Here is a 26755-nt window from a genome sequence, read left to right as displayed (position 1 = left end):
TTTCCACCTGACCCACTGTCATGCTCTGTCCCCATCTTGGTTACAGCTATACCTCTTCTTTACACAACCTTACCCTTAATCATTCCATACCATGTCTGCCTCACTCAGTCCTTCAACAACGGTAATTTTTTTGTTTGGAATTATTGAGTCCATGCTAACTCAGCAATTCTCTGCACAACACAGTGAAAATCTGCGTGACCCTGAGCCACCCTCATAGCCCTGCTTATGTCAATCCCATTGGTGCAGCCACTGTGGCCGTCCATCTTGTCATGGGCCGTCCTCTTTCTGCTGCCCCTCTACTTCACCAAGCAGGATGTTCTCCAGGACCTGACCCCTCCCGAGAATCCTTCAATATTACAAGTTAGGGGTTGGTTCTTTTTCTTAATTTCTTTCAGTTTGAGATATGCTGAGCATGCTCTTCTCTCTTTAATTTTCTTCTTTCACTGCAGGTCTTTGCACATTTCATTATAATGCTTCACTTTATCTTCCCTTAAACACACAATAATTAAATCATTGACCGAAGAGAAACACTAGCTGTCACTTCAAAGGCCTCAGTACTGTAATTCATTGCATCAATTTGTAATTTCACAGTCTCTATAGTGTTTATTTGACCTATCTTGCTTGTACTACCTTTATTTCAATTCAACAAAAGAAATCACTTAAGAATAATCTTGTCACTGGTTATTTATCCTTTTATACCTTCAACCCTTTAAAGCTTCAATGGTGATGCTTTGACTATATTTCATGATAGCCTTAGTTTTGAATTCACTGTAGTGCTTGTTATCACACAAAATTTTTAGGTACTATTGATGAAAGTAGAAATTAAATGAAATGATTTTGGCAAGTATGTTTGTCATGATACTGTGGTTTTGATGAGCTTAAGGTAAAACTGAACTTCTGTTCCATAGATCTAGATACCAGAGAATTTAATAATTAATAAAGCTGAAGTTTTGATGAATAATAATTAATGTCCCATATAATCACACATCATTTGACCATTTAATATATGAAAAAATTCTGAAAACATGGAGAAAGAAGACAACGTTGCCCGTGTATCTTCCTTTCCTCATCAAAGGCCCAGTTTACCTGAATTCATAATAAATGGAAAAGTCTCAAGTAACTGTCATCAAATCCATTCAAACCCATGGTGACCCTGTAGGACAGAGTGGAACTGCTCCTGTGAATTTCTGGGATGGTAACTATTTATGGAAGTGGGAAGCCTCATCTTTCTCCCACGGAATGGCTGGTGGTTTCAAACTGCAAACCTGGAGGTTAGCAGCCCAATGTGTAACCACTAGGCCAACGGAGCTCTCCAAACTAAAAATTATACATGGAAACTATGTGTTTTAGGTTGAATTGTGGTTTTTTTTTTCATAAAACAAAATTAAATTGAAGGCTTCTATAAAACACATATTCAATGGCCATTTATTGTTTAGGCTTAAGTATAAACTATTTTATTTCCCTGAATTAGTGAAACTGAAATCTCCTTATCTGGCATCTTGGATAGTCTTGTTATTTAGTATATATTTATTTAAATATATTTCATATAAATAAATATGTATAAATACATGTGTGTAGTATACTTAGTATGTGTTGTGTAAATATGCTAAATAGTAAAGTTAGATTGTTGTACGGTAGCGACTTGTATGCTGCTATGACACTGAAGGGTGTGTCACTGGTATTTCAAGTACCAGCAGGTTCTCCCACAGTGAGCATGTTTCACCAGAACTTCCAGACTAAGAGCAGACTACAAAGAATGAATAAGCTGTCTACATCAGAATAATTTCCCACTGAAAAATCTATGGATAGCATCAAAATATTGTCAGTTACTAAAAACTAATGGATGCAAGCAGAATGTTGTCAGAAATAACGACAGAGAATGAGCTCTTAAGGTTAGAAGACACTCAAAATAAAACTGAGGAAGAGCTTTCTTCTCAAAATAGAGTCAACAATAATGATGCTAATGGGATAAAATGTGCAACAGTAAAGCTTCTGGGATCTTCATTTACTGATGGGGCATGACTCAAAACAAGAAGAAGTCACTGAAAACATAAATTAATGGCCAGATTTAAAATGTACCCAGTTTGAAAGTAGGAAATTTAGAAGCCATTAAAAAATTGAAAGAAAGCACATCAAGATCAATATTCTAGGATTAGCTATCTGGCATGGACTTGTATAGTGTATTTTGAATAAAAAATAGGATTTACTGTGCTGGGAATGACACAGTCAAGAGGAACGGTGTCTCGTGCATGTCAGAAAGGACATTTCAAAACCTCTTTTGAAACACAATACTCTTTTTTATACGATGTTTATCCTCATATGGGAAGTCAAATCAATATAATTATTATTCAAATATTATACACCAACCACTAATCTAATGCTGAATTGAAGAATCCTGACAATATATTCAGTCGGAACTTGATCAAACATGCAATCAAGATGCACTGTTAGTTATTAGTGATTGGAATGTAAAAGTTGGGAACAAAGAGGAATGCACAGTAGTTGAATAATTATGATTTTGGTGACAAAAACGAAGTTAAAGGTCTCATGATAGAATTTTTCAAGGCAAATTATTTTGTTCATGGAAAATGCCATTTTAATAACACACAAGATTGATTATACACATAGGCTTCTGCAGATGGAATATACAGAAATCAAATTGACTACATCTAAAGAGTTAGAGTCTTGTAAACTCACAGGGGAAATTCCACCAGGCCCTCTACAATCACTATAACTTGGCATGCATTCAATAGCAGTGAGTTTGATTGGGTGGAAGTGAGTTTGGCTGGAAGAGACAATGGAGAAGCTCAACATTAATAACTACAACCAGGACAGGGGCAAGCTGTGGAATGGATATCAAGTGTTCATATGTAAGTTCAAGCTGAAGTTGATGAAAATTAAAACAGGTTCACGCTAGTCAAAATACAGCCTTGAGGATATCCCACTAAAACTCTCAGACCATCTCAGGAACAGATCTTCTGCATTAAGCACTAATGTCAGAAGACCTGATGAGCTGTGGACTGACATCAAGAAAACTGTACATGAATATGTCAGACATGACAAAATAATAACAATTTATGAATTATGAAGGTTCATGAGGGAGGGGTAGTGAGGAGGGAGGCGGACAAAGGAGGAGCTGATACCAAGGGCTCAAGTAGAAAGTAAATGTTTTGAGAATGATGATGGCAACAAATGTACAAATGTGCTTGACACAATGGATGGATGGATGGGTTGTGATAAGAATTGTACAAGCTCCCAATAAAATGATTAAAAGAAAAATAGATTAAAATGCAAAAATAAACCCCAAAACCCTAAAACAAACAAAAAAGACAGGAAAGAAAGAAAAGGTCAAAGTGAATATCAAAAGAGACTCTGAAACATGTTCATAGTCTTAGAGTCTTTAAAGCAAGTGGAAGGAATGACATCAAAGAACTGAAGAGGGATTTTCAAAGGGCAGCATGAGAAGACAAATTAAATGTGCAAAGACCTAGAGCTAGACCACCAAAAAAATTAAAACTTGCTCAGCTTATCTCAGACTGAAAGAACTCAAAGTAAAAATTCAAGCCTTGATTTGCACTACTGAGAGATTCTATAGGTAATGATACAGGAAGGCGAAATAGGGAATGATACAGGAAGCATCATTGTTCATGTGTGAGTTCCGCATGAGGACAATCATGTTATGGAAATCCCACTCTTCTAAAGGTTATCCATAGTTTGTTATGCCTTGGCATAATAAATAAAACACAAGTAAACATCTTTCTGGTATTTTCTGCTTTCAGCCAATATCTGTCTGACGATGATGCTCCTTTTTCCACATCCTCTTCTGAACCCTACTTGGCCCCGGCCGCTCGCTGTCCGTGTCCTGCTGTAGCTGTTGGGTAGGGTTGCTCTTCGTCAGAACCTTACAACAGCAAGTTATAACAACAACCATGTAATTCATGTATAAATACGTGTATAAGTTCTTTTTACCAAAATATAAATCTCTACCACCGAGTTAAATATGTTCAACCCACAGGTTAATACGCTGCAGCCACTATTAGAGATGCTGTGGATACAACAACAAAAACAAATATCCGCGTGGTGGAATGTTTCTTAGTGGAAGGAGGCAGATTAAAAAAAAAGTTTAGGAAATATTAGTCCACTCTCTGGTAATATGGAATAAATGGAGATAAATATCAGCAAAATGTGCAATAGAGTCCAATAAGACACATGTCAGAGAAATGTGAAAAGGGTATTTTTGTGGGTAGGAAAGAGGATTGTCCCCAAAGTAGGAATATTTCAATTCTAATTAAGATACAACTGTCATGGAAGCGTAAAGCTCTAGGAGGAACATCTGGAATGGTAGCCAAGGTGTATCAAGGTGTTACAAGTAGCAAGTGCAAGAGACGTGAGAGAAGAGGTTGTGTTGTCTGCTTTGTGCTTGTTGGAGTTAAAGGGCACTCGTCCCTGGTTGCCATGTCGTCAGTTAAGATCCAGGGCAATTGTACATGTACAGGGGAGAACTTCTGCACGGGGTATTCAAGGCTGAGGCTTCTGAAGAAACAGACCACCAGGCCATTCTCCTGGGGTGCATCTGGGTGAGTTCCAACCTCAACCTTTGGGCCAGTTTGGCATGTTGAACAGTTTGGGCCATGGAGAGACATGGCTAAAGGATATGAAAACAACGGTGGGCACATATAAACCATATGTGGCTATGGATTTTAGTACGTGCATGGGATGATTGTGGTTGTATCAGGATAACAGCAGAGAAAAGGATTTTTTTTCAGTTAAAAACCCAAACAAATCCACTAGCTTCCCTTCCCCAGGCCCCAACACATACAGGACAGGAGATAGAGACTATAGAAAGTAAGATAATAGGACAATGTGGGTTTGTCCCATGAACAAGTCTCATTCTAACTCACCTAGTCACTCAAAAGTCAACAAGGATAGAGATTCCTTCGTCATTTCAAAATAAAGAAAAGAAAATGCACACGTTCCTTTCTCTTTTACTTATAACTTGGCATTCTCTACTGATATTGAAAATTACTATTTTTCATGTGTGAATTCGTTTAATGAATTCTAAACAATGAGTTTTCAGTGCCATATGGAGACCTGGTGCCATAGTGGCATAAGCATTTGGCTGTTACCTAAAAGGTCAGCAGTTGGATCCGACCAGCTGCTCCAGGAGATAAAAGGAGATCATCTGTCTCCATAGACCTTACATCCTCTAAACCCCGTGGATGGAGCCTTTTGCCTCTGTCCGATAGGGTTGATTTGAGTTGGAATCACTTGCAGACAGAGGGCTGTGAAGTGTCAGGGTTACACCTTTGAAGGCCGCATAAAACCCAGACAACCGTGTAAAGGCTTTTATAAATGGCTTGTGCTATTCAAGTAAAGTTGATGCTACATGTGTCCACCAAATAACTTGTGGTTTATAAGGAAGTACCTAGCTTTGTGCAGCCTCTAAATCAAACCTAAGTGGACGTAACAAATGCTGTTCATGTAGCCTTTGTCTAACAGCCCTCATTTAACCCGCGCTGTCCGGATCAGCTGCATGGACCGTTGTCCCCTTGCCATGTCTACTGTTATTATGTGTCCCTGACTCAAGGTTGGGCGTCTTGGATGCTACCGGTGCCTCAGCTGACAGGCAGAGCTGACCAGAAACCCAGGAGCCAAACCCTGGAGGACAGGTGCAAGCCAGTGGAACAATACCTGGGCTTCTCTCTCCTGTGTGCGACACTTCTGCTGCTGTGCCCACAGCACAACGTAGATAGACTTTCTCCTGTTCCTGTTTCAGTTTTTCCTACTCCATTTTTTTGTGCTTTCGGTGTTTACCTCTCAGATATATCGCCTTCGAATATTTCTCTCAGGGTTTGCTTATGGGAGGGACCCAACCTAGCTGGATGGTGGTAGTTCTAATCAAAGTTCTCACATTTGGCTGACAAAATGTTTTTTAAATGATCCCTACCTGCTCCACAGGACGTAAAGGAAGATGGTGAGACTCCTTTGCTCTTGCTCTTCTCCTTTCCTTGCCTCTAAGGCTTCACTTTGTTCAGGGACAAAGGGAGTTCACGAGCTGGTAGAGTTCTTTTTGTTTTCCTATCAAATGCACTGTTACTCTGAGCTTTTTACAAATAGTGACTCTGGTGACATTTCTATAATTAATCATTTCAGTTGATGGAAACTGTGAGCATGGTCATAAATTGCAGAATTGATAATAAGAACCTGAAAATTTATAGGCATACTGAGGAGATATAATTATTACTTGATCAGTAACAGAGAATACAACAGACAGCTGCTTGGAGTCTAACCCAGCTCAGAGAACAAGGGACACTGGCAAAAGTGCGCATGTGGAAGAACCTGATGTGCCGCAGCAAGGCAGGAAGCCCGTCTGGAGACACTCTGTGGAATTCATAGGCTCGAAGCTCTTGTCAGATACCAGGTCCAAAAATTATCAGGAAATTAAAGATTTGGTAAGGACAAAAGTACAATTCAACAGAACCCTTATTTTATTTATGTAGACAGATGTTCAAGGCTTAACTGAAGGTGTCTGGATTAGACAAGCAGAAAGACCAGGATTATTGAGGACCCCACGCGGCAAGGGATCAGCACCTGCAGTAACTGTTGGCCTGTAGTTGGAAGCCACCAGCTGCTCCATGGGGGAAGAGGTGGTTTCCTGCTTCCCTAAAGATTTGCCACTTCGGAAAGCCTGAGAGGCAGTTTGACTCTGGCCTACAGGGTCGCTACGAGTCAGAATTTAATTTGGCAGCAACAGGTAAATGACTATGAATTTATATTATTCAATGCTTTTTTTAAACAACAAGGAAGACAATTTTCTTACCTATTTTTATGTTAAGTAAAACAGAAGATACTAGTTGTTTCGATATTTGAATAACTGCTAATAGAAGGCATGTCTCCTGGGCCACGAGAAGATTTTTAAATAAATCAGTCAGCAGAGAAGTCAGGTAATCAAACTCTAACGTATGAAGCCCTACGCAACGAAAAATGAAGTGTTTCTGAGTAATGCAGAATGCACCAAATAAAGATAAAATGTTTTATTTTGATTAATAAAATAGATGTAGATTGTAAAATAGATGAAGATTGCAGTCAGTGAATGATCATATTCTCCAGCCCCAAGATTAACTTCACAAGACAAACACTCACAGAGTGTCAATAGGGTGCGTAGTGTAGGGGTGGTGTGGGCAGTGTAAAAGGAGGCAAGCTTAAGCAAGAGGCAGTCTTCTCTTGGAACAATTTATAGTTTAATTGGTGAAAGAGTGAGAAAGGTGAAACTTTATCTCACTTTCTTTGGTCATTTTTGGTACAGAGTCAGCGAAAAGAGAGGAAGACTCTCAAGAAGATGGATGGCCTGGGGGGGGGGGCGGGTATATGAGACCTATCAACTTGATGGCATCTATGGTAGCCTGAGTTCTTCAGAGAAGAAAAACCTGTGACACTTGTATACACTTGTATATTTGCATATTAAATGAGATTTCTATCAAGACATAGATCACACAGTTATAGAAGTATGTAAATCCAGTTGGGTTGAAGTCTGTGAGTCAGATGTAAGTTAAAGGCTTCTTCTGTTGAGGAACAGGGAGCAGGAAGATGAGGCAGGAAGCACACAGGCTGGTGGATGCGAAGATGAATGAACTCAAGATGACAGGCAGCCTCCGGGTGGTCGCAGGGACAGGCAGGTGATATAACAGGAAGTCGACCAGCCAGATGCAGGATCCAAATCCAGCAGTAAAGTGAGCTAGCTTCTGCACACAGGCAATTCATATGAACGGTAGACTGTACCTTGAAAGACACATCCCCCAATCGTATCAAAGCTATGACCAGATTAAAGAGGTCTATTCTCCCCAACTGCCTGGCTGCTTCACAGAAGACCCCGTTATGGGATCACACCATGTTAAATCATATCACGGGGCAATTCTGGACCACTCAAGTTGAAATAAAACCTAACTACACCAGCACGCAATAAAACAGCAGCAACAACATAGGTTACAAAGAAGGAGTAAGGTTGCACAGTGATTAAAGTGCTGATGGGTTTTTAAAAAATGAGTCAATAAAAAAGTTAAACAAATGAGTTATTTCAGTACAGATGGAGTCCTCACTTGATGATAAGCCATCCACTCAAATTTCATACTCCGTGAACTTATGTGCAACACAAATACACATTGCTCAAAAATCTTGGTGATGTTGAAGGCTGTAGATGACAGAGGACGCCCAAAATCCATGTGCAGGGTTCCCTCGTGGATTAAGCCTTCTGTGCACCCTCCCTGACTCTGGACCCGGGATGTGAGCAGCCTTGCTCTCATGCAGAGTGCGGTGGAAATCAGATTATTGCAGATGTAATTAGGTTACAACTAAAGCTTTATCCTAAGATCTCCCCTCTTGATCCATTTTAAATTTGCTCTAGTTAATATTTTGCTGCTGTCTCTTTAATTGAGTTTTTCTGTTTTACTTTAGCGTTTTTTTAAAGATGTTTTTCTGTGTATGAAATCCAGGCTAAGTAAAGCTATAGAGACAGTGACCGCATTGTTGCTCTCTTGGTGGGGGCAGAAGAGGAAGTTGGGGGGAATGGGGAGCTGAGAACAATGATTGCATGTTTGATTGGTTTCAGACTGCAGAAATTAGTAAGAAATTTTCACTTTCTTTATCACCAGCATTAGTTGTTGATGTGTAAATTCAAATAATGTATAAACTAGTTATCCTAGTTGGTATCTGGAACTTATCTCCTATAACTGGCAGCAATGTACTTCACCAGAGACTTTGAAATGTCCTTTTGACAATAAATTTGGCTTATGCATTCATCTTCAATGCACTGTACGCAGAATAGCAGACCTTATGATTGTCTACTTCAAAATGGCCAAGGCCGGTCTATTTCAGTTCACTGATGCCTAAGATATTCCATTTTACACATTTTATTTCCTCCTTGGTGAGATCCGAGCCATCACAGTACAATAAACTATCAGCCATTGATAAAAGGAGAATTTATTAGCTCAGGTGTTTTGTAAAGTAAAAATATAGTTTTGTTTGAAACAGTAGAAAATCATGCCACAATACAATTGAAGAAATAGTTAAACATTAAATATTGCTTTGTTTATTGGAGGTCATCTTAATCTTGAAAATAGCTTTTAATTTGGGTATAAAATTGGTACTTCAAGTGTATATATGTTAAAAATTGCTTTCTTCAACTCTTCTTATGCTCTCTGATTTGTACCAATCTCTTGAGTTTTGTTCCATAAATGACAGTGCTATTTTAGAGAAAATGATCACACACACACCACACACTTGTGAATATATATTAATGCTGAATAAATGAATTAAACATGAAGTTTGGTTACAAATATTTTATTGTATATATTTCCTTAATCCTAAGTGATGGAAATGTAAATTAAGGTTTTTAAAATTCATGATTATCAATAAATAATTTTCATTCACATAGTATCATTTTTCAAACATGTCTCAAACTATATTTTACCTCTGTACATTCAATGGGTTCTACTCCAGGTAACAGGAGACCAGAGCGCTGCCCCACCACTATTTCAAATTGACTGCTAGGCGGCTTGAGGCAGTCCTCAGGACAACTGAGAGCTAACTTCCCAGCATGGCAGGACTGGATGAACCTGACAGTAATTTTTAAAGATAACTTATATAACATACTTTAAATTACAGGGCAAAAGAAAATGGAAACGTTAAAAGCATCACATTTTCTTAATTTACACTTCCTTTAAAATCCAATCTCTGTCTATGATATTTGTACATATACACACACAGACACATTTTAGGGTTGATGAAAAATTATTCATATAAAAGTTAAAATTAATTTGTGTGTGTTTTAGAATTTTTAAAAGGTCAATAAAGTTACTAGATTTAATATTTTATCATTTTTAATTACTCAAACATATACTAATCATATGATAATTTATTCCTATCAATACAAAATTTTATTTTACATGCAATTTAATTCCTACCTCTCTGGGGACAATATAATCAGAATAACTACATTTTATAACACGTTTTAGAATGCCCACCAGGGGGGTGAAGCTGATGGGAAGAAGATACTGAAAGCTTGCTTTCTCAAGAGCCAAGGTGACACGGTGTATTAAAAATAAGGGGACAGGATTGTTCTAGTTCTATTTTGCTTTAGTTATCATGTGCTTAAGAATTATTAGATGAGTTTGTTATAAATATAGACTTTTGGTCCCAAAAGAAGAAATTCTAGTTCAGTTTATTCTAAAAAGACCCCGGGATGTGTGTTCTCGCAAGTATCTCACAGAGTTCTGAGAAAGGTGAGCGCACACCTAACCTTTTTGGTGTGATGAGCATTAGCTAAATGATCTGATCCGAAGGAACTGAGGAAGTAGAGCTTTGAGTCACACGATTTTGTTCAAGACCTTGATATGATTCATATGGCTTACGTATTGGATATAAATAGTGCATCAGGGAACAAAATAGGGATAGAGCAAAATAAGTCTGAACAAAACTATAAAAGTGCACATATGTACTTTCATAGATATATGTAAAATGTTTTATACACATGCATAACACCATGTGACACACATATTTGTGCAGTTTTTCTCATTTTCATTACATCAAATATACATTCTCAATCTGTGTACTGCTTGGGGCTATTGTCAGGTGCCGGGGGGCAGTTCCAACTAGCAGTGATTCCTATGTAATAGAACAAAATGCTGTCTAGTCCAACGCTGTCACCCAGATCGTAGGTTTGCCACTGAATCAGTCTATCTCACTGAGGGTTCTACTATTTTTCTCTCAGCTTCTATTTTACCAAGCATAACATTCTTGTCCAGGGACAAGTCCATTATGATAACACATCCAAATTACATAAGATGACGTCTCACCAGCCTAACTTCTATGAAGCATTCTGGGTATACGACTTCCAACAAGAGCTGTTCACTGGGAACTCAACAAGCTAAACTCACTGCTATCAAGCCTGTCCTGACTCATGGCAATCCTATAGGACAGGGTTAGGACCACCTGTGTGGATTTCAGAGTAGCTCTTGATGGGAGTGGCAAGCCTATGGTTCTCCCAAGGGCCAGCGAGTTTAGAACTGCTGACTTTGTGATTAGCAGGGAAATTCATAACCACTATGCAACCTGGGCTCCGTGTTCTCTGACAGAAGTGATATAGTCAATATTCATCATGTAGACCATAATTCAAGTGCACCAAGCTTCCTTTTGGCTTTCTTATTCATTGTGTAGCCTTCTCATACAAAGAAGGTGATTCATGAAAATGCCATGCCTGGGTCATGTGCACCTAATACTTAAAATAACACCTTTGATCTTTAACACTTTCAAGAGGTGTGTGGCCCCAGATTTTCCCAATATATCATTTAATTTCTTGACCGATGTTTCCATGAGGGTTGATTGTGCATCCAAATAAAATGAAACCTTGGAAAAAGTGAAACTTTTCTTCATTTATCATGATGTTGCTGTTCAGTCCATCTGTGAGGATTTTTTATGTTGAGGTTTAATCCATACTAAGGGCTGTCGCCTTTGATTCCCATAGTAAATGATTTAGGTCCTCTTCATTTTCATTGAACAAGGCTGTGTCATCTTAGCTTGCATTAATGATCTTCTTCTATTTGCTCACTCTGTGTCCAAACATGATGCAAAAATAGTGGTCTCCTCTGAAAGAGAGCATGTCCAACATAAGTGAGAATAAAGCCTCGCCATCTTCACTTATAAAAGGCATTCTGTCTATGCATCCTCTAAAGTACATTTGTATATATTGCTGATCTAAATATAAAACCTGTCAGCAAGTATTGCAGGGCTTTGTCAGAGTCCAGTTCATCTATGGAATAAAATATTTGGCCACATAGAATTTACATTTGGGGGAGCTCCAGTTTATAGGGTCACACATCTCAGCCAGGAACTCAGGAGTGGACAGGGGCACTGGAAGAGGAAAAATAAGGATGCCAACATCTTTCGCCAACCTTGTCAAATGGCAACCGGCTAATTTCCTCTTCTCAATTCTAATGAGACCAGAGTCTTCCGGGTTCAAGTAAATGAACCTGGAAGGGATGGACCATATTTCTTAGAAGATGACTGGAAACACTCAAGCAGAGGTGGATAGATTTTATATGCATGGATTTATCTCACCAGATAAAATTTATTTGTCAGATCATGTGTTCATATTTCAGGTTAATTAAATGATGTTACTCTCCCCTTTGGGGCACTGAATCTCAGGTAGGCTTCCTAATTTTTTGCAAGGGCCACACAGCATGAACAGACAGTATTAACCTTGTTCATTTCATTAGGTAAATAAATGATTGTGATGCAGGAACAGAAGAGCTCAGGATGAACTTCTCTGATGTAAAGAAAAGAAAACAAACAAATGCAGTGCCGTTGAGTTATTGTGATTCACGACAACTTGTAGAGCAGGGGAGAACTGTCTCTGTGAGTTCCAAAGATTGTAACTTTTTATGGGAGTAGAAAACCTCATTTTTCTCCCACAAAGCACACTGATGGTTTCAAACGGAGGCTTTGCTGATCACAGCCCAACTCACAAGCACCAGGTCAGCAGGGCTTCTTTCTTTGGTACAGACAGTGTTCTTTCCGCTGTGCCCATGGGTGTTTTTCTCTCAGGCCCTCAATTTCTAAGCTTGATGCCTCTTTGAGATCTGCTCTGCTTGGGTAAATAGTACAAAACTTGCTCTGAAGCTAAGGACTCAGAAGGACCACACTTTATCAGTAAAGCTTAGCTTGAACATTCACAGTTTTAGCTCCATGGGTTAGCATACTAGACATTGTTTTATTTTCTTTTGTTGCTTTGTTTTGTTCTGTCTTTCTTTTGTACATGTTATTATCTCTTCAGGTTTATCTAGATAAGTTAGGCGGGATAAACAATCTGGAGGAGAAAACAACTGGATCTACAGTTCTGGGGGAATGGAAAAGGGAGAGGTGGTGGGGGGTGGGAAAGTGGTGTTAACAAACACAGGGACAAGGGAACAGCAAGTGATCCAAAATCGATGGCGAGGATAGACCAGAGGATATACAAGGGTACAGATAGGAACTGGAAGCACAGAGAATCCAGGACAGGGACAAGGGAACAACAAGTGATCCAAAATCGATGGCGAGGATAGACCAGAGGATATATAAGGGTACAGATAGGAACTGGAAGCACAGAGAATCCAGGACAGATGAACCAGTGGTGAGAGTGGTGATAGAGGGTGGGTGGAAAGGGGAGCCGATCACAGGATCTACAAAAAACCCTCCCTGGGGGATGGACAACAGAAAAGTGGATGAAGGTAGACCGGACAGTGTAAGACATGACAAAATAATAATAATTTATAAATTATCAAGGGTAAAGGAGGGAGGGAGGGGAAATGAGGAGCTGATGCCAAGGGCTCAAGTAGAAAGGAAATGTTTTGAGAATGATGATGGCAACAAATGTACAAATGTGCCTGACACAATGTATGGATGTATGGATTGTAGTAAGAGTTGTATGAACCCCCAATGAAATGATTTTTTAAAGGAGTGCCCAGAGGTACCCCAATCATCTATGAACTTCTTACTTAAAGAATCTCAGTTTTCTTGTTTTGGAAGTGGGCCATTACTTTGTGCTGCTTTGCTTCGCTGTCTCTGTTGCTGCAGTTTCTCTGCCCCTGTGTCTCGCCATCTCACACTGTCTTTGTGTCACCCTTCTCTCTCCTGGATTAAGAAGATTTTCAGTGCAGGGATCTCAGGTCTAAAGGATAAACTCCACTTTCGGCTTTCCTTTCAGTGTGATTTTCAGATCCCTCTTCCTGCCTCCGAGATGGCTTATTTTAAATCTTGGCTTATTTTAAATCTAGCAAGCTAGTAATATTCCCACATTGGGGTCCTAACAGTTTACTTGCAAGGTCTCATCTCCACAAAAGTGACACGCATCAGCTTTACATTATTAACAAGCTATGCAATCTTCTCGTTAGGCCCCACACACCTCACCTTTGCACAGTCCTACTCAATCATTTGGTGGGAATTAGAAAGACTGTGGCTAGAAGGACCGTATAAGTAATTCCCCACCCCACATTTGCTGTCATGCACTGGCAGCTAAGATGATTATTCTAATAATAACTAATTAAGGGATAGCTGCAGATTAATGGGAACAGGAACTTCCTTTATGAGTGAAGTGACCACAGTGTGGAATACTAATTAACGTTACATTAGGGCCAGAGAGGAAACAGGCATGTCTTTTCTAACATGAATATCAGGAAGCTTACTTGAAGTTAACATAGAAATATTTTTTAAAAATTATATCCCCCTGGCTATGGGAAAGAGACCTGATTAGTGGTGGTGCTCTTACATCAGTCAGGGGCAGAGCAGACTGGCAGCCCTTTGTTCATCCTAGTTTGATGCCTAGATCGTGGCCAGAGCTGTTTCATGCCTAGGGCACATTAAAAAACCCAAGACATCCTAATATTTGATCAGGTTTTCAATAATTGAATATAGTGTGATTTTCTAATGGGAAAAATAATCAGACAACTCATACTATTTAAAAGAATATTTCAAAATATGTATCTAGTGGGAGTGAAGTGGGTATTTTCTATTTTAAAAATAAAGTTATTAATGATAAATGACATTCTCTTAAAGATAATCTTTATCCAATGAATTTATTAGTTTTATTTCTAAAAGAGATCTGAACAATCAAATTCAACCATGTTCTCTTCGAAGCATGAGAAGTCATACTCCAAGGTTGCCTTGCATTAGCTTCTTATAGTGAAACTAAGGTGATAATTTTTGTCATTTTAGTCTTAAAATAAACTTCTTTCTGCAGCACAAAACTGTTTTGCCACTTTAATATTTGCCTTAGCTACAATTAGGCTGAACTATATTTAGAACTTTTTCTAAAATATTATATTTTTGAATAAATTTGGAGAAATGACTTATTTAAAAACTCTCTGTAAGTGCATCTGTGAAGTTGGTACAATGGAACCTTTTCACAGGATTGTTGAAATGCAGTGAAATAAATTTAAAATATACATTTTTAAAAAAACCTTGTAGAGTATGTTATTTTCAAAGGGAAAGGTGATTTTCCAGAAGTCGCCTCAAATATCATTGCAGAATCATTTTTTTAAAGCCAAATGCGTGCATGAGCTTTGAATGTGCTTCAGTCCCTCCCATAAAGAGAAATAAAAAGTCATTCTCCTTCGCTTGGCTCCAACCTTGCTTTTGTCTTCCTCCTTTAAGTGCAAAAACCTGTTCACCATCTGAAATTACTCACCCACACTTTGTCCGCTATTTTTATTGCTTTAAAAAATGGGGGGGGGGTGTTTTACTTTGTCATCCTTGATTCCCCTTTCTTAATCATCCTCTGACATTGTTCCTTTTCTAATTGGCTCCAAAGATTGAAGTTCCTGCAGTTTCCGTTGCTTCTTTCGTGAGTGTCCCAGCCTGCGCTTCAGTCATCCCAGCATTCAGAGGAGACAGAGTTCCTCCCAAGACATGTCTCCATCTCAGCTGCCTCCTTCGCAGCTCCACATACTTCACCCTTAACTCCTAAGTTACGTTAACTTCCCATACCACCTCGAGTAAAGAAAGCTCAGTATCTCTGTATATTGTTGAGGCATCCTGCTCTGATCACCGTATCCTATTCCTCACAAGTGCTGCTGAGATTTTAATTTCTATATATTGCTTAGATTTCCCTATTTTCTCTATAACCGCTATCACACTTTCAGTTTAAGCTATCATCAAAGTCCCTGTTATATTGCCATAATGTCTAAATCGGCCCTCACATTCATATTGCAGCCATAGCGATTTTCCAAGCACCTCCATATGGCTTTCAAGCTCACCTCGCCCAGGTGCCACACCATACTCTGCTCTACTTTGCTCCCAAATCAAGTCCTAGTGTGACTTCATATAAATGTGGTCTCTGCCAATCTACCCATCCTCTCCTTTCCTTACTGTTTTCCCTACAGTTTCCATAGTCAACGTGTTCAATTATTGCAAGGACTTTCAGTCTGTTGTTCCCTCTACTTGTCCCCATATCTCCTTGCCTTGATAATATGAAAATTGCTTTATTTTTCAGCACAAAAATCACTTCCACAAGGAAGTCCAACCTGGAAAGAATGTCAGTGTTTAGGCACTCATGAAACTGGAAAACTGTCTTCACACTTACTCTGTAATCTCGATAAGGGCATGTCTCTTTGCACTAATATTTCTCCCTTAATGTATTGGGCACTTTAAGTGGTATAACAATAGTTATTTTTTAAATACATGAGTTAATATTTTTAGTAAAGTTATTATTGAATGGGTAAATGAATTTATTCAAAAATATAGAGAAAAATGGGTCTGCAATGCTAATATTTTCTTTTAAAACAGTGACTAACTTTGTGTGATATTAATGATAGTGATCGTGTGTGAAAGTTTTAGGAGTGAATGGATTAATTTTCACATTGCTTCACCACGTGGCTTTGCTCTATGGGCAAATTTGTCACAGAGTAGAATAATCACTCCAAAAGGCATTCTGATTGGTTGATTTAGAGAGAAGAGGCACTATCATTCTGGGGCCTTCACTTGGTATTTGGATGGCCCACACTAGTAACGATGCCCCTTCCCGTCCCTGTTACCCTCCCCGTTACCAGATGGTTGGTGCCTCTGTATTAGTAAACTAACGTTTTCTCGCCACCAAAATCATAAGAGCTTTTGAGAAAAGAAAAGAGAAAGGGCATTCAACTTGGGCAAGATAGTAGGAGGGTCCACTCCAGACCCTGCAGGCTCCATGTCACTCTGGAACATTGTGGATGAGTGGACCAGACACAGAGGATGCCGCCTGCAGGAGTCGCATGTCTCCCTGAGAGCGATTAGCCCCGTGCTGTACGACTTTCACACTCACTGTGGCCGTTTGCTCACAGAGGCCGAGGACGCGATGGCGTGCAACGTTGGGATTTAGCTCTGTGCGCATCTGCTGTGGCCTCCACGCAGGAGTTGCCCTTTCAAGGACAACAATGCGCAGTACTAGTTTGCTAATGCTAGTCTTGTACATGTCTGCCTGTTACTCAGCTCCCAGCGCTTTTGGTCCTCTCTGAAAATATTTTATAGCAAAAGAACAATATTTCAAAATGAAAAGGCATCCATCACACTAAGAATAGAAACAAGGGGGCCAGGCAGAATTGCCAAGGAAAGCTTTTACTAATGCTCCGCATGAGAGATCTTTGCAGAAAGCCATCCCTCGCACGGTGAAGTGGCCTGACTCAGAGAGCTCTAGCAGTTTTCGAAAGGCAAGTTAGATCAAGTTCATTTGCTTTTTTATTTGCTGATTTCTTCCCCATCAAACCCACTTCAGAGGCTGTGTTTTCTCTTCCCATGTGGGTGCTAACTTTCATCTTGCTTTTCTAAACTACGCGTGTACACATCTGATTAGGGCGTTTCCTATTGTACTCAGTGTGAAATCTGAAGGTAACCAACCACTTTTCCTTGCACTTAGAGGCTAGGTGATCCACGGTGGTAGAGTTCAGATAGAGGCAATTTGGAGTCAGCAAGAATACTGACATACCCACGAGGGCTCTGCCTTCCAGAGTCTGACAGATGACGTTCCTGGGGCTGACCAGCCGCAAGGGCTGCTGCACATTGCATCACTCACTCTCCTTGGTAATCTGCTGCCAGGCTCCGGGCAGCTGCCTATCACAAGGGTTTTTATCCCGTGTTGTTAGATGGACTTGATAAATTTTTCCCAGGAGGCAATTTTAGCATATTTCTGTTTATTTAATAAAAAATAGGTTCCTTTTTCTGCGTGATTTACAATATGGCATGTTAATAGATATTGAATGGAACATATTGTAAATTGTTTTACAACATATGCATAAACAATATAAGTTCTGTTAATGTTCATTAAAACCATGATTGACATTGACGTGTTATTATTATATTATTACCGTGAAGTCGTTTTTATTAGTGGGATTGTTTTGCGAGGGCGTAGGGAAGGACAGTCAAATCCCAAAGCTTATGGAGATAGAAACATTAGTGGGCAGGCTTGCCCTGCTCCTCAAGTCCTTATAAAGTGAGCCGAGCTAACTGGTGCAGCCAATCAAAGAAGGGCAAGGCGCTCGTGTAACCACAGAGCGTATTTCATCCACCAGGCAGGTCACCTTTTTTAACATGGAAGTACATCCTCGAGAAGTCTTGCAACTGCCTTTAATATCATGCTCTTTGGCACTTCTTATCTTGTCTTACTCAGAGTGTGACAGAGAATTACAACGGTAAGAACACACCTGGCTCTGAGGCACAATCAATTAATTTCCAGCTACTGTACAGTTGGCAAGCCCGAGTTGACTGCACCAGCCCCAGACCTGCACAGCGGGTTGCAGAGCTGCCCACACATGATCAGGGGTCAAGGTCTAGTGCATTTCTCCCAAACAGTTTGGGAGATGTTGCCCGTTCTTGTATCATACATGCTAATTACAAGAAGATGAATTCAATCTAGAGGAGGTGTTTTATTTTTATAAAATATTGTACGGAAACGCCTCTCCGCCAATGTTAATTTCACTGGGTTTGACCTGTGTATGCAATCTTTGCCCAAGGCTGATTTGTCTTCTCCTGCTTCACTTCTGCCTGCTCGTTCTTCTAGAGTTCCATTTTTAAAAAGAAATCAAAAATTACCTGAAAGGGACTAGAAATGGGCTTGACCACGTTTTAGTTTATTTTCTACAAACTTTATTTCATACCCCATCTATGTGGGTAAGATGTGCTGAAGACTGACAAACAGAGACAAACACCGAAAGCGTCTCCCCTTTCTCCTGACCATGATGCATCGTTCCCAGGGAGCTACAACGCAGCCGACGGGATGATGTCAGAAATGCAAACCAAAGCTTTGGAAGAAAGGTTAAAGACCGCGAAGCGGCTTTACCAGATGAGGAAATATAAAGGGAGCTGCGGGGAGGGGGCAGGATATAATTCCAGCATAGGGTGGGACACAGCATGAAATAAAGAAGTCAGACAATCCATTTCTCCAAGGCAAGAAATTTAATTTAAATTTATAGGAGGAGGAATTTGGAAATCATAGTAAATATTAACTAGACTCTAAATAATGGGAAATGGAAATTAGGTGTTCTTTTGTTATAGTTAAGAATGGACCAAAACTTGCCCATGATTAATATTGTCTGACGGCAAAGATATACAGTAGATGAGAACATATGAGTACGTGTCCACTGCTTACCACTGGTCAATGAGTCCTGCTAAAGTCTTATGGCATTTGTTGCAACCTCACGGATTTGACTGCCCCTAATTTCGGACCATGGCAGAGAAGCCCAAAGTGTAGGAGAAACCTTGCCCCTAGAACATGGCTGTTTATTTCCAGGTAATTCACACCTTCGAATGTTCAAATCCGAGTGCTGATTTTCAGCATTGCTCGAAAACCACCAGAGATCAAAGATTAGCCTGATGCAAAAGTGTCCATGCAATTGTCCCAACAGTGCAAATGGTGGAACAGAGCCCAGAGAATTAACTTTAAAAATCTCACTGAAAAAACTCACAAAGGCAGCAGATCTGATCATTTCCATGCAGATACGTCTTCTGATTTTTTGACTGCTGCTTCCACAGGCATTTCTTAATTGTCCAAGTAAAAGGAAATCCTTTACAACTTCAAGCTTTTCTCCGTCTGTGGTGATATTTCCCCTTTGCCAGTGGGGAGGATTTCATGTTCTTCAGTCGAGGGGTTGTAACAGCCCGTGGCGTCCTAGCTCAGGGAGTCACCCTCCTCCATAAACCCCTGAGACCAGACCAGACAGAATCCTTTGCCACGTGGCTGTGCTGACACTAGTTGTCCATCATAATTCCTGTGTAGTGCTGAACAGAAGGGCAATAGTAGTGACGTAACGAACTAAATTGAAATCACGCCTTTGAGTTATGATAGCATGTGCACCGCTTAATAGTATTTTTGTTTACAAAGAATCATGTGGCTTAAGTGAAAATTCAAGAGGAAGGAATGGAATAAGCAGAATTATATCGAATTTGTGATAGTTTTGCTATTAAACTTAACTATTGCAAGAGATACTTCAATGTATTAGATTTTCATGATTAGTAACAGCCATGATAATGTAAAAGTTATAGCCAAATGCATGTGGAAGTATATTTATAAATGAAATCATAAGAAAACAATACAAAGGAAAAACACACAACCGTACCAGCAAGTAGTGACCATCTCGAGGCAGCTCACTTTTCCAGTGAGCATTGGAAGGCCCAGGTACAGCTCTCATAAGCCCCTCTCAGATGGAGTCAAAGGCACACAGATCATCAGAAATAACTTGAAGTTTTTGAAAAGGCTGGGAGATATTCTAGCAATGACTAGAAGACATCTAACATTGCCCAATCTTTGGCTTCTTCTAGATCAATCTCTGCTGCTCTCAGGAGCATTCGCAACCATGCTTTTCTACTAAGAGCGGCACAATCTCAAATACTGCATCATAGAAAGCGGTCAGTTTGGGAATGGATCTTTTACCTCTTAAGTGGCAGCTGGGAGTCTGCTTACACAGCCCCAGACATGACTGTTACGGTTGGATGCCTCTTGATCTGATCTGGAGTTGAGAATGAAAACATTCAATGCACTCAAGCATCCCCCCCTAATTTCTTCATGCAGAGCGAGTCCAGCCTTGCTTGCCTACGCCGTCTCACCTGGCATCCTCTCCTTCGAGCTGATTATTTTCCCAACTGTAATTCCCTGTTCACTTGGTTTGAAAAGTGTCCTTCACTGACTCTCCTTCTCAGACAGAAAACGTTGAGCGCCTCCAGCTCTGTCACCACACCTCCAAGAGGCCAGCCCTTAGTTTGAGGTACTTCTTGAAGTACATCACGCCCAAAACATACATAGCACAGAAATGCGAAATCACAGGCAGCACGGGAAAGACCTTGCGTTTTCCTTCCTCTTGTTCCCAGTTTCATTGTGGATAACTTCAACCTACGACCCTAACAATGGCCTTGTCTTTAACTGACGTATGTGCAGCATGATGAGAAGTCCACTATGGTGGTGCTAGTCCTCTCACGGACTCTCCAGTATGGTCCATTCCCAAAGCCCGTGGATGGGTGGAAGTGGCCCGCAGAAACCACTGTCTCAAGAGTTCCCAAAAGCTCCACTCTCTTGTTTTGTTTTGTTTTCCCACCACTGTTCATGGTTTATTTTGTGCTTTAGTTGGTGTCACAGATAGTTGCATTGTTTATATGAATATCTTTTTACATTATATGGTAACCGCACTGCTCTAATCAATATCGGCACAGAATGAGATCCATATGATGGGTATGCCCAAGACATGCGATATTGGATGTACACATTGGAGCCCAAGATGTTTTTAGGGGAAAAAAGTTGGACTTACGAACATTGAGTGAAGGTACCAGAAGTTCTATCACACTCAGTAAACACCTTGGCAGTGGCGTCTCAGAGGTGGTATAACAATTGTATGCTACCATTTTAGAACTACACATGCTCTGTATTATTCACCTTGGGATACAGCTGTGAGGCTTAACGAAACATCCCTACATCTGACTTAAGGAAATGAATTTTTTTCCTAGCGGCTACTTTTACTGCTTACATCACAGATCAGATAAAAACAACATACACAACTCCCAGCTAAAATCCGTTTATAGTCTAGACAGTGAAGTGGTACAAAGGAGACTTTAAAATCGCAGCTCTTTTAGATCCCCAGCATGTTTCTGCACGGTTCTTCGGCCTCTTCCTCAGGAGTTAAAGAGTCACCTTCTTATGATTCCCATATCCTCTTAGATCACCTCTCTTTGGAATGGCTCCAAATGTGGATCTCTTCTCTTTGGTTAGCCGGGAAGCTGTCTCTTCAGTTTCTTGACACAAATGAGCGATCACTTCCAGGATAGCATCTGTTAGTTGAAATATCTCACTTGCTATTATGCCAATTACTGGATCCTTGTTTGTCCTCAATGCTTTCTGTGCACTTGGAGTTTTTTCCTTCATTATCCTTGGTTCTTGATCGTATGCTATGTCCTGAAATGGTTCAACCTCGACCAGTATTTTTTTTTGAGACAGTGACTCAGTTTATAGTCTCCATCATTTTTTATGCTTCTTTCATTGTTCAATAAAGGATCCTTCAATATTGCAACGTGACCTTTCATTTGCTTCACTTTCAGCTTGAGAAATGCTGCGATGTTCTTCCATTTTTGTTTCCAAATCCAGTGTTGCAAATTTCATCAAAATACTTTACTTTGTTTCCTTGAGCCACCCTTAAAATACTTTTTGGCTGTTTCTGCCTTCTCTTCTTTCATTCACTTTAGCTACTACTTGTTCAAGCACTTACTGAGCCTAAATCAGAAGATGTAAGAGTGACATATTCCCTCTGCAATATTAAATGTGTTCTTGATGTCTCTATGATACTAATAAAAAATCCCCAATGTCCTAAGTACATTTATGAGAATGAGAATGGCAGCATCAAAGGGATGCTCCCAAAGGGCATGGAAAAATCCGATTATCTTTTAACTTCATCTTGAAGACCCCATGTATACAGTGACCTGTATCCACACCATGACCTCCTTTGCTAACTCATAGCCCTGACTGCCCCCAGAAAATCAATGTGCCTATGTCAGAATAGGCTTGCTTTCTCCCCTGCGTGTAGAGATGCACATGATATTCAAGTCCAAAAGAATGATTTTGAGGCAAATTTAAGGTGATTAAAATGGCTTTTAATGGCAGTCATTTTGCAGCTCTCATTACAGTGATTATTACTATGGAGAATTTAATATAATTATATGGCATTTAGCAATGTTCTGTTGAGAAAATAATTTGTCTTAATCTAGAGGTTTACTGAAATCCATGGTATATATACATAAATTCATTTGTCAAATGATACCATTGTATGGAATGGTGCTAGAGCTTAAAAAAGGTTAAAGTGATATTCACAGCAGGACTGTGCCAGAGCGTATAAGGGATACCTAAATTCTCTAGCCATTTAGCAGGACTTCCCCCCATTAAATCACAGAAGCATAAAATTAGATATGTAAAATCACTTCATTACATTTATTTTTCAAATAGAGTTTATATGGTTTAGAAGTCCCAGGAAACACTCCAAAAATTCCTTTTTGTGTGTGCACTATTGTAGTTGAGATTATATCAGCCTTTCCATTTACATATTGATGATTTCCATTTTTTGATGGATAATTTAGGTATAAAACTTTAAAAGCATCAATCCTAAAAAATAATCCCACTGACTGAACAGTATTACATTATCCATTAGCCTATCCTGAATTACTAAATGGATTACTTTTCTTAATTAACTTGGCTCCTCTCAGTATATAAAGAGGAAAACAATAATGATTTTTAAAAATATTTTGGGTTTCCAAGCCATCGTTCCACTTCCTCAGTTTTAATCTGCCAAAAATGAAACAAATGCCTATGGAAAAAGTAATTACTTTTCTCCTTCTTCTTAATTAACTTTTAATCTATACTTTTACACAGAGAACATCTCTTAATACTGAATGTGTCTAAACTGTAAGCGACAGAGATTTAAATGATTTAGATAAACATCTGCCTAGCACAGTTGCATAAAATGATAAAATTATGGTATGTGTGGCTGAGGGCCAGCATACATTGCCAGCAAAAGCAAGACGTCGCCTTCGTTAATTCCTCTTTTTGCTTACAAATAAAGCAACATAGTAAATACTTGTTAGCCATAGATCCCTCGTATTGGATTCCATTCTTGTCAGTCATCCTCCATAGAAGTTTAACCAGATTCGAGTGAGAAATTTCAGAGAAACAATCATGCAGTCATTATGGAAGATGTTTTATTAACAGAAAAATCAATAAGTGGGAAATTATCAGTATGTTTTGAATCACTGTTGTTTGGTTTAGTTGGAGTGGGCACTGCCAACAGTTAATTTAATCAGTTCAATGATCTGACCCCTGATCAGTGTTCAAACAATTACTATATTCTGTGCCTAGTAATTTTCAGCTGTTGAATGGAGCACAGAGTGGCAAGTAAAGACAAGATGCTTTGACCCTTAAAAGCCTCTTTCTGTGTGCCATTTGCTTTCTAAAGGCTACTTAGTAAGAACTCTCTCAGACCCAATTTCAAGCACCCTTCATTCTTTATTCATTTCCAGCTAACAAATGTCTCGATTTTTCCCCATACAAAATATAACAAAGATACACATGTGTATAAATATAAACACACACACAAACACACATGGAATGAACTGCACAGGCACTTAACCCCTTTCCCCACTCCATTTTATGGGCATACAGAAAGAAAAGAAAAACAGACAAACAGAATATAGATCAGCAGATAGTATTAGCTGAGACTCGAGATTTCCATGCAAAGGAAATTTTAGGTTAAGGAAATTCCAGAAGACTGCCACTGGTGATGGGAAATCAATGACTTCTTGATTACCTGCAGGATTTGGGGTTATAATAGTTTCCTCACAGTAGTCTCTCTGCATTGTTTCTCTATCTTTTCCACCCAGGGACATAAATAAAATGAAGTAGCAATATCATTGTTCTTACTCTATCAAATATCTTACTCTTTATGTTAACTTATCAATTAACCTATCAACTTGGCTACTGATAAGTTAATAGAACACAATGAAAGATCTCTTCTTTATATATCCCAAACAAGGGTTCTGTGTTTAAAAATGTTTTTAAAGAAATCAGATTAGAAAAGAATCTATTACTTGGTGTATTATTATTATTTCACCTCCATTGGCTACTTTTGATCCATCTGAGACACTGTTAATATATCTTTGGAATCTATAATTCAGTAATTTTATCTTTCCCCCTGGTTCTCCTACTTTTTTATAAATCATTTTATTAGGGGCTCATACAACTCTTATCACAATCCATACATACTTCAATTGTGTAAAGCACATTTTACATTTATTGCCCTCATCATTCTCAAAACATTTGCTCTCCACCTAAGCCCCTGACTTCAGCCCCTTATTTTCCCCTCCCTCCCCACTACCCCTTACCTCATGAACCCTTGATAAGTTATAAAGTATTATTTTGTCATATCTTGCCTTGTCTTATGTCTCCCTTCACCCACTTTTCTGTTCTCCATCCCCTAGGGAGGAGGTAACATGTAGATCCTTATAATCGGTTCCCCCTTTCTGACCCACCTCCCCTCCACCTTCCCAGTATCACCACTCACACCACTGGGCCTAAAGGGATCATCTGCCCTGAATTCCCTGCATTTACAGTTACTATCTGTACCAGTGTACATCCTCTGGTCTAGCCAGATTTGTAAGGTAGAATTGGGATCATGATAGTGGGGAAAGGGAGGGGAGGAAACATTTAGGAACTAGAGGAAAGTTGTGTTTCATCATTGCTACACTGCACCCTGACTGTCTCGTCTCCTCCCTGAGACTCTATTGTAAGGGGATGTCCAGTAGCCTACAAATGGGCTTTGGGTCTTCAGTCTTCACTCCCCCCACCCATTCACTATGCTAAGATATTTTGTTCTGATGATGCATGATACCTGATCCCTTAGACACCTCGTGATTGCACAGGACAGCATGCTTCTTCCATGTGGGCTTTGTTGCTTCTGAGCTAGATGGCCGCTTGCTTACTTTCAAGCCTTTAAACCCCAGATGCTGTATCTTTTGACAGCCGGGGCACCATCAGCTTGCTTCTCATTTGCTTACACACCCATTTGTCTTCAGTGATTATATCATGGAGGTGAGCACACAATGATATGATTTTTTGTTCTTTGATACCTGATAACTGATCCCTTCAGCACCTCGTGATCACACAGACTGACATGTACATATGCAAATATATTTATATATGAGGGTGGGGAAATAGATCCATGTGCATATATTTATAGGTTTAGTATTAAGGTAGCAGAAGGACTTTGGGCCTCCACTCAAGTGCTCCCTCAATGCAAGAATACTTTCTTCTATTAAATTGGCATCCCATGATGCTCAGCTTCTGGACACAACCACTAAAGACAAAGAGGGTGCATAAGCAAATGTGGTGAAGAAAACTGATGGTGCCCGGCTATCAAAAGATAAAGCATCTGGAGTCTTAAAGGCTTGAAGGTAAACAAGCGGCCATCTAGCTCAGAAGCAACAAAGTCCACATGGAGGAAGCACACCAGCCTGTGCAATCATGAGTTTCTCTTACGCTTATAGTCTTCCCTGTGGGTCTAATCTATTTCTCCCACTGGATAATTCCATTGTAAATCCAGTTTTGAGCCATGTGCATTCCTTTGTCTTCCATTTTTATTTTATAATTTAAGAATCATAATCTTGTTTCTAGGAAGTTTTCCAACTATATCCTTCTTTTGTGGTTCTCATTCATTTTGTGTTAAGGGTTTCTTTTGACTTCTTCATTAGCTTTACTTATATTAAGTTCATTCACCATTCCTGAAGCTACTAATATCCTTTAAGTATGTTGTTTTCTTTGCCTGCTCTTCCCTAAATGTGTCCTCAGCCTTCACACATATGGAAGTAGTATAGATTTTCAAAAATGGCAAACTTTCAGTTAGAGGTGGTAGAAAATTATATAAGATACAGCATTTTTATGCTTGGTGCCTGTTTGGATTATCTGTTAAATTTTTACATATCTCTTAAAGAATAGGAATCCAGGGTCTCTATTTCCGATTTTACCAAACAAACTTCAGCAGTCACACAGAGAAAGAACATTGTAGCCTACTAATGCAGGTCTGAGTCGGGTGACTGGGTTTCCCCAAAAGGCCACAACAATATAGTGCATACCCCCATCAGCGTGATTGTCAATCGCCTTTCCATTGGTTCTTCTCAAAGATAATTTACATATTTCCCCCCCATTCTATTGCATTAATATTGAGTAGTTGAATCTTCT

General features: G+C 39.5%; 1 protein-coding gene and 1 non-coding gene across 2 annotated transcripts in view; both read left to right on the top strand.

Annotated features, from left to right (window-relative positions):
* Positions 1-26755, top strand: part of SPAG16 (sperm associated antigen 16) — a 1005436-nt gene that overhangs the window by 614125 nt on the left and 364556 nt on the right. The gene's annotated exons all lie outside the window — the stretch shown is intronic.
* On the top strand, positions 14250-14390 carry LOC142425272 (small nucleolar RNA SNORA48). The gene has a single exon (XR_012779621.1). It is a non-coding gene; the product is annotated as a small nucleolar RNA SNORA48 (small nucleolar RNA).

The sequence above is a fragment of the Tenrec ecaudatus genome, chromosome 13 (genome assembly GCF_050624435.1).
Source record: "Tenrec ecaudatus isolate mTenEca1 chromosome 13, mTenEca1.hap1, whole genome shotgun sequence".
In the NCBI taxonomy this organism is placed as follows: Eukaryota; Metazoa; Chordata; class Mammalia; order Afrosoricida; family Tenrecidae; genus Tenrec; species Tenrec ecaudatus.
Note: the sequence above shows the minus strand (reverse complement) of the source record. Positions and strands in the feature narration are given on the sequence as shown.